The following is a 9,229-nucleotide window of genomic DNA, read 5'->3' as shown; positions in this document are numbered from 1 at the left end:
GACCTGAATTTCACATGAATACAGCCATAACAGACGTCCAACAGTGAAGTTAATTTGTGTATTACCTAAGGAGGCATCCTTTTGATTGGTCTATAGACCAAAAATTGCTAGCTTTTATGTTTCATAAATAATGGCGCCCCCTTGTGGCACCTACTGTCTGAATTATTTTTGTATATGTGAGATTCGGACAATCAGGGGTCTGGATGGTGATTCATTCAGTGATTCATACAACTCTTTGCCTCTTTAAATGCACATGTGGGTGTGGATAGACATATTGTCTTAGGCATATTGAAAACAGTTCCACAGATAACAAAGAGGATATATAACAAGCCTGAGAGCTATTGAGTCTTAAAAAGCTTCTTTTACCGAGTAGTATTGATTTCGGTTTCCATGTGTAAATTGGTCTTTCTTTACTTAAGCTTTTTTGCACTAAAACGTTAATCTTTGAACACTACTGTAAGTGGTTATGAATAATTATGTCTGAAATAATTATATAACAATTGTTAAATAACTATTTACATTGATTAGCCCTAGAAAACCAACACTTTTGGAGATATTGGCAGTCATTAGTTTTGTGTATACTGTAAATTCTTACATGCATTATTCATTAATTTAGCCATGGTGAAATTCAGCGGAGGGTAACGGCTGTTCATTACAATCCTCTCTGCCAAGCTCCTGTTATGCCCAGGCACAGTGTACTATAGCTAATAGAAGCATTTCCCACTAGAATGCTAACTAATACATTTAGCTCCCTCTTCATAAGCATGAGAAGACTCAATTACAAACATGATTGTTGGGAGATCAGCTGAGAGTGAACTTCAGTTCTCTCAAATCAGATCAGCAATGAAATACCATGAGTTCACCTTTATCTGATTTAAATTTAGGTTATATACTGTATACTGCTTGTGTGCTGATAGGAAGATGCTAAGAAGAAAGCCATAATGCAAGATAACAAGTGATTTTAAATCTATTTGATAGCCAGTTATATAAGCATTATGTATACACTCTTACAAATAAAGGCTCTTTATTGGCATCTATGGTTCCATGAAGAACCTTTAACATACATGGAACCATTCCAAATCCACAAAAGGTTATTTATAGTGGGAAAGGGTTCTTTAGGGGGGGCGTGCACGGTCTCTCTGTAGGCAAGGGCGTGGTTAGCTGGTACCCTGTTACGTCACAGGGCACCACAACTTCCAATAGGAAAATTCAACTGCAGTAGCCACTGTTCAACCCGAAGAGGGCAGCACTCAGGCGTTTTTACACCATATATTGTAGAATTAAAACACTTTATACCCAAAGGTCAAAAAAATTACTTGAATCAATGAACAGCATTAATAAAGTCCCAGTCTTACAGATCTACCTTATGGAATTTCATATTTGAATCCAAATCTGATAAGGGGTAATAATGGAACAACAGTTTTATTTACATCAGGATCTGCATTTTCATGGGTTTACCTACAAGATTTTTGTTATAAAAGACAATAAATAAATAAACTTTGTACATCAAAACCATTCTTTTCCTGTTAAAAAAATGATTTTGGTTGAATTTGCGACAGCTGAATGTAACATTTTTTGACAAGAAAAACATATAGGTCTCTAAATAACCTTTTACTTAAATTTACTTCTTTCTGTAAAATAAGTCTAATGAACTACGCAAAAAGTATTTTGAACATTTTAAAATTACTCAAAAATCAAACAGTTCATTCCTCACGCATATTATCACATCTGTCAAAAACGTATGCAAAATAAGTTGGAAAATTAGAACTAAAAACATTGACATAACACACTCATGGGCATCAGTCACTTCACTGAATACTTGACGGCTAAGAAATAATCTGTTGGATCTGTTTTCAAATCCACATCATTTGAATATCACAATATAGATAACGCAATAGCATTTACGACAAGGGGTCCAGGGAGTACACGCATTTCCAGGATAACCCACAATAGCAAATGTTTTGAATGCGTCATCACTTTCCAAAAAGATGGGAGAAAATGGCGGCCAGAGCGGCTTCAACATGTTGTCTGTCAGAGTGAGACAATAACGTACATAATACATAACGCACGTGAGTATAAATTTGTTCTCCACTCGCTGAAATTGAATCGAAATGATCAGGGAACTGAGTGAAATACTTCACACTGCATGCTAAAAAGAATAAATGCCAATCCAATTAAAAAACTTTGCTAGGTTAGTGTATGTAGGTTTTGACGGACATTTGTTATGCACAAACCACACAATATAATTCAGGTGGTACAACTAGAGCCCTGCAATTTGTTTATCTTCAGTTTAATTTTAATGCCATGTGCTTTGAGTCGTCCCTGCGGCCTCTGCTCTGTGCGTTTGAAGGTGACGTGGCTTTAGAGATGCTCTAAAAGGGAGGGTGCAAACTTATGCTTTCAAAGCTAGCTTGCTATTGCTAGCCTATTTGAAATTACCTACCCTACCTTTAGGTACACCCAAGTGGCATTCTATTTCAATAACATTATATTATCTGCAAGTACAGCTTTTTAAAATATACTATTAAGTTTTGAAGTGCACATTTAATATTGTTAAGCACATGTCTTTTTCACAAGGTTGTCCCTTTAAGACTAGCTTAAGTCACCCAAGCCCGCTCACTTGTCAAATGTCTGATAATAATTGCATCATGAAGCTGATCCAACATCACCTTCCAAAACTGTACCAGATCTGATTCCCAGATAGCATGTAATCATTGAAACAATGTTGACTCAGTGTTGATGCGTCAACACTAATTGCATTGAATTAACGTTACAAAGTAATGTTGCTTTAATATCACTCTTGCACCCTCAGTTAATGTTGAAATAATGTTGGGAACTCAACCAAAAATCAATGGTAATAGTATTGATTCAACATTACAAAGTGATATTTTATCAACATCACTTTTGCACCCTCCGTTAATGTTGAAAAACTATGTTGAACAAAAAATCAATGGTAATGCTATTGAATCAACATTACACTATAATTGATTCTACATCACTGATGCTGAATCAATATTGAAATTAACAAAAATAATCAATGGTAATATTGTTGAATCAACGTTACACTATGATGTTGATTCTACATCACTGATGCTGAATCAATATTGAAATTAACAAAGATAATCAATGGTAATATTGTTGAATCAACGTTACACTATGATTGATTCTATATCACTGATGCGGAATCAATATTGAAATTAACAAAGATAATCAATGGTAATATTGTTGAATCAACGTTACACTATGATGTTGATTCTAAATACATTTTGTTGAAACACTGAAAATACAACTGAAAAGGAATGTCAAACAATGTTGCCATCTGATGTACCAAGTTAATGTTGATACAACATTAATATTTCAATCTTGGTGCGTCAACAAATTCCTGACCATTTCAAAATTTGGTGAAAACCTTTTAAAATATAAATGACACCTTTCCAGCAGTTGAGTTAATTTATTTTATTCAATCAATCAATGACAAAAAATATATTAAAATATATATTTTTTAAAAAGAAAGGGGGAGAAATAGGACAAAAGCATTTCAACCTTTACAAATAAAATTGGCTTCAGAAGTCTGATGTCATAACTACAGGTGGTCCAACGGTTCAGGTTTTTAAAAATCTGTCTTGCATCAGACTACTGCCTCTTTTCTTTTGGGTTCTCTGAAATCTGAAAAAGAAAGCATGATGTTACTCAAGAATGAGTCAATTCAATTGTCATCCCAGACAGCAACATTTTAACGGGGTGGTGATGGCGCAGTGGATAAGACACATGCCAATGGTGTGAGAGACCCGGGTTCGAATCCACTGTGAGACACCAATGTGTCCCTGAGCAAGACACTTAACCCCTAGTTGCTCCAGAGGCGTGCGACCTCTGACATATATAGCAATTGTAAGTTGCTTTGGATAAAAGCGTCAGCTAAATGAATAAATGTAAATGCAACATAGTGTCAGCCCAGATCCGGGCCACATGTGGATTCAATGCCTACCAGATGTGGGCCGGATCTGGGCAGACACTATGTTGCTGTCTGGGATATGATTAACTCTTTTTTTTTTTAAGTCACTAAAAACAAAATATTCTATAGTATTGTTAAATTCTGTTCATTTAATTTATGTATTTACATTAATGCTTCAATATCAAAAGAAAACACTATGGCAGGGGTGTCCGATTTTATCTCCAGTCCTAATTAAACACACCTGAGGCAGCTAATCAAGGTCATCAGATCAATGAACACTTCCAGGCGCTGGAGCTAAACTCTTCATGAAGAGGAACACGCTGTCCATACGGCCTTGTCCACACGGACACGGGTATTTTTATAACCGGAGTTTTTCCCTACAGCGTTTTAAAAAAAAAATCCCGTCCACACATGCTCGGTCTCCGTCTACATGAAAACGCAAAAACACGTTATCAAGCGCGATCAAGAGCATGGCACGCCAGCAGGCGGCGATATAAACCTTAACCGTAAAGCCACGTTGGCCAATCAGAAGCGCAAATCTGACGTCAAACACAGCGGATAACGGCGCACACTCTGACGTCGCAAGGCAAAAACCCATAGACAGTATAAGAAGTGGACAGAGCCATCTTATTGGAACTCAGTTGAGACAGTTGAAGCCCATTTTTAGCGATTTTTGAGCACTTCCGTTCCTGACGCGCAGACTCAAACCGACTCAAACTAAGCTTGATGACATGAGCAACCTGTCTGACAGACGTAAATCTTCTAGTAGCTGTGCGTGAAAATTGCCAAAGTTAATCTTGCAGGGACGGGGAACTTGAGCAAAGAGTTCTTTGGCGTGAGTGAGCAGGAGTAAGTATTCCGTTGCTTTTATGGACTCATTGTCTATGGGCATCTCCCTTGACGGGACGTCCCCCCGATTGCCTGCGAGCTTCTCCTCCTGTCTGTACGGTAATTTCTGTACAGCGCGACAGAGAGTCGAGTGGTTATGACGCAATCGTTAGCGTATTTTTACAAAAACTGTTTCTACGGGGCCATAATGTAACATAGAAGGTAATGGAGCCCTTTATACATTGTCGTGTTTCTTTAGAAATAAATAATGGACAAATGGAGTCTTTAAACGCCTCAGATGGAAAGTTATTCTCTGTCAAAGTGACGCCAAAATGAATGGGAGTCAATGGAAATGCTAACGCAAGTGAAGTTCTGCTACAACATGGCGGCACCCGGCCGGCTTCAACTTCCGGTCGATGAATTACCCCCTTGCAAAAATCTCGGTTGGTTTCACTGTCTACACGACAACACTGTAACCGGCGTTTCTGAAAATCCTCACCCTGGCAGGGGTTTTCAAAAATGTTAGTTATCAGTGCGTTTTCGTGTGGACGAACGGCCGAACCGCGTAAAAAAAGTCACGGTTATAAAAATACCTGTGTCCGTCTGGACAGGGCCGTCTCAGTTCATTTTCTGTCAAACTACAGCATTCAAATAACACGTTTATCTTGTAGAATAAAAGATCTTAGGTTTTTTCAATGAAGATTTCTTTAAAGAGATAGTCATCATTTACTCACCATCAAGTTGTTCCAAACCTTTATGAGTTTCTTTCTTCTTTTGAACACAAAATAAGATATTTTAAAGAATGTTGGTAACCAGAAAGTTGACGGTGGCCATTGATTTCCATAGTAGGAAATAAATACCATGGAAGTCAATGGCTAACGTCAACTGTCTGGTTGCCAACATTATTCACTCTATCATCTTTTGTGTGCAGCAGAAGAAAGAAACTCATACAGGTTTGGAACAACTTGAGGGTAAATAAATTGTGACATAATTTTAATTTCAGGCTGAACTATCCCTTTGAAGCTGCAGATTCACCTTGACTCTAATCTCGTTGAATATCACAAAATAGCCATGTCAGTTACTTTCTTAATAAACACAAGATGTTTTTTTTTGTTACTGTGTTGCAGTGGAAACAAGCTAAACTGAATGGAAATTAGTTATTTCTCAAATTTAATACAGATTCAGGAATATGAATGGTTACCTGATTAAGCAATGATAAGGCACAGGATATAATCAAGTCCCAGGTCAGGTGATTATGCTGTCGACAACAACTCAGTGTATGATCAATGTCAGCATTATCAGGAGGGTGCTTCTCTCTTTATTTTAATTGTCCATCTTCATCTGCCTTCATTACTACTAAAGGAGCAATGTGCTCTGCATTCAAGCACTGATGGATACAAGACATGGGCTATGTTAACATTCTTGCTCATGTTCATGTCTCTTGCACCTTAAGAAATCTGTTAAATGTCACTTTATTCAGGAAATTCCTAATAAACTTTACTAAAGCAAGATACATTTTTTTAAGAAAATAGAGGCTTCATTCAAACACTTTAATAACTTTGTAATCTATCTAATTACAGTGAGTAACAACACAAATCAAACACAAATAAGCATGCAAAACAAACTGAGAAATTTGGGGTGCTTCTCATTTCTTATTTGTGCATCCTCGTTTCCTTTCCTCGCGTCTCAGCTCCACCCCCTGTAGGACGCGAGGGAAGGCTGCAAGGAAGAAAAATGAGGACGGAGGAATCGAAGGAAAGCTTTTTTATACATTGGAATACTTGATCACTCGAGCGTCACTTCATTGCGTCATCAGCAGTGCTCAAAGGATCTGCCCTTATGTTGTTAAAGTTTGTTTATTTAAGGAATTCATAATAAATAATAATAAAGCAAGATACCTTGTTGAAATATGTGAGTTGTGTGGTTTATGTAAACTACAAAAGTAAAGTATAAATTCAAATGATTGTGACAGATGTGAAGGGGGAGGAGAATTGATACATGCGTCATGTTTAGTCGATAAAACTCTTCCGCAAAGGGTACACCTGTGTATCCTCGCTCATAGCTCCTCTGGAAGCCTCCTCACTCTAGTGATGTTACATATGACACTGAAGCTTCGATGTGCGTATCGCGAAAGCGAAGCAATTTCTATTGAAGCCCCGTATCGGGGTGTGTATTGGTTTCCCAGAGGTCACGTGATCGATGACAAACGAAGCCTCACTTTCTGTCCAATCACGTGCGCGTTTCGCTTTGGGTGTCAGAAGGCTCGAAGGTCCTTGTTGGCTCAGTCTGGTTGATGGGTTGTGAGGAGAGTGCTGTACTTTGAAAGTTAATCAATACATTACATTTAAATAACCAAAACTACTTATTATTTTGTTGTTGTTGTTGTGTCTTTTTGTTTTTGTAAGATCGTTGCACTTTTGGTGTTTTTTAAGGTAATTTGGTGTTGGTATTTGGGTGTTTGGTGACGGGTTTGTATTTACAGCAATGGCAACAGCCAAAAAAAGGAAGACTTCCCCTAACTGGGAATATTTTGAGCTTATAGCTTCCAATGTATGAATGCATTTCTAAAAAAGAAATAAAGAAATAAATATTTATTTATTTAGTATTATTTTATTTTTTATCATTGTATTGTATAATTGTTGACCGTTGATGTGTCTTATATTCAGTCAATGTACATGTACAGTCACTCCCAACAAAAAAAAAATGTATCCTCACACTTCTGAGGTGGAAACCTTTGGCTTCTGTTGGAAAGTGCTGTAGACCAGCGCAAACAAAGCTCAAATGCCACTTCTGATGCGATCGTAGAAGTGGATAAATACCTTACAGAGACAAACATACAAAGAGCTGAAGATCCACTTGAATACTGGAGAATGCAGAAACATGTCTACCCCCGTCTATATACATTGGCATTACAGAATAATTAAAATCTTTATCACCTTTCTGTCATTCCTACAGTTACATATTAAGCACTATCACTGCCAAGTGTCAGATGAACAGATGATACTATCACACAATGTCCTTATTCACTATATGTGTGTGTGTGGAGAGAGAGAGTAGGCCTACATTAGATCTTATTAAATCATATGCTCATTTTATATTTTATTGTCACACACTTTAATGGGTAAAATAATGTATTTATTAATGGACAAATCAAACACAAACGTGTAAGGCTTTTTATTTCTACACATAACATTGAAATTATGGAGTGTGTTGTGGTTGCTTCATCTGACAGAGCTTTTAACACAGGCTTCTGGCTGCTTTATTTTAAATAAGCACCAGATGGCGCTGTTCTCGACACTCTCGAAGCTTTGAATCTTTTCCCGGAACAGTCAGGGGAAAGCCTCATTGATTCACGAGGCTTCATTTCCCCATCCCTACCTCACTCCTCGATCCTCGCCTCCTCGCGGTGCAATTAGAGAATTGAGATGTCCTTCAAGATGGCTGAGCTCGATTGGTTTCCGGGTCATAGGATGGAGGACGGAGGAGCGAGGAGACGAGGAGGGATATTGAGAAGCACCCAAGGTAGATGCACCATTGTTTGAAGCTCTGCTAGAGAAGCCATGTAAGTATGTCAGGTGATTCAACAAACATGAGGTCTGTATTGGATGCACCTGTTTTCTCTCTAATGAGGAAGCATTAGACTACTGAGAAGTGCACATGCAAAGACAAAATGGGCGTTTACCAATCAGTGGCCAATTTCAAACTACAATACAGGTAAATATTTTTCAACCATTTTACAACAGACTTGCTAAAATCACGAAGGCCCACCCCTTAACCAAGCCCCCAGTGGATTACAGCAAATCGGGTAAAGCGGTTGAAAATGCCCATTGTGGTTTGAAAACGCCCCTCTGATTGGGAAACACCCACTAGTGTTCTGCAGAGATACGCCTGAATGATCTTGTGCTCATCAACTACAAATCACTGTTAGCTTCAATGTCACTGTCTCCACCCATGTGTGCTGTCAGCTTTCATCAAAATTTCAATGCCGATCCAGCACACTTTAAACATTGAAATGTCAATCTCAACCAAAATAATGGTTTAGATTAAAACTCAACATTGTATCGATGTCACCATGCTATCTGGGTCATAATATCTTATAAGATATACTGTCGTGATATGGAACTACAGGTTGTGTGAGTCGCGCAACGGTGACGTCAGTTGGGCGCCTCCGCAAGTGTGACTATGCATGTGACTGTGTTATGCTCAGTAGCTTAGCTGTAGCAATGAAGGTCAGTTAATAAAACAGTTCATTCCCAGCAAGACGACTCGGTTCCTCTTTCATTTAAAAGCATCGACACATGACATGGTGTCAGAAGTGGCCGACTTCACGCTCTGAATATAAGATATGGCGAAGCTCGGACCTCCGGAATCTTTTGACTTCACGCGGCCGGCGGAATGGCCGATGTGGCGCCGACGTTTCGACCGCTTTCGGGTGGCGTCAAAGTTGGA

The sequence above is a fragment of the Rhinichthys klamathensis genome, unplaced genomic scaffold, assembly GCF_029890125.1.
Source record: "Rhinichthys klamathensis goyatoka isolate OS25496 unplaced genomic scaffold, OSU_Roscu_1.1 h1tg000035l_1, whole genome shotgun sequence".
NCBI classification, from domain to species: Eukaryota; Metazoa; Chordata; class Actinopteri; order Cypriniformes; family Leuciscidae; genus Rhinichthys; species Rhinichthys klamathensis.
Note: the sequence above shows the minus strand (reverse complement) of the source record.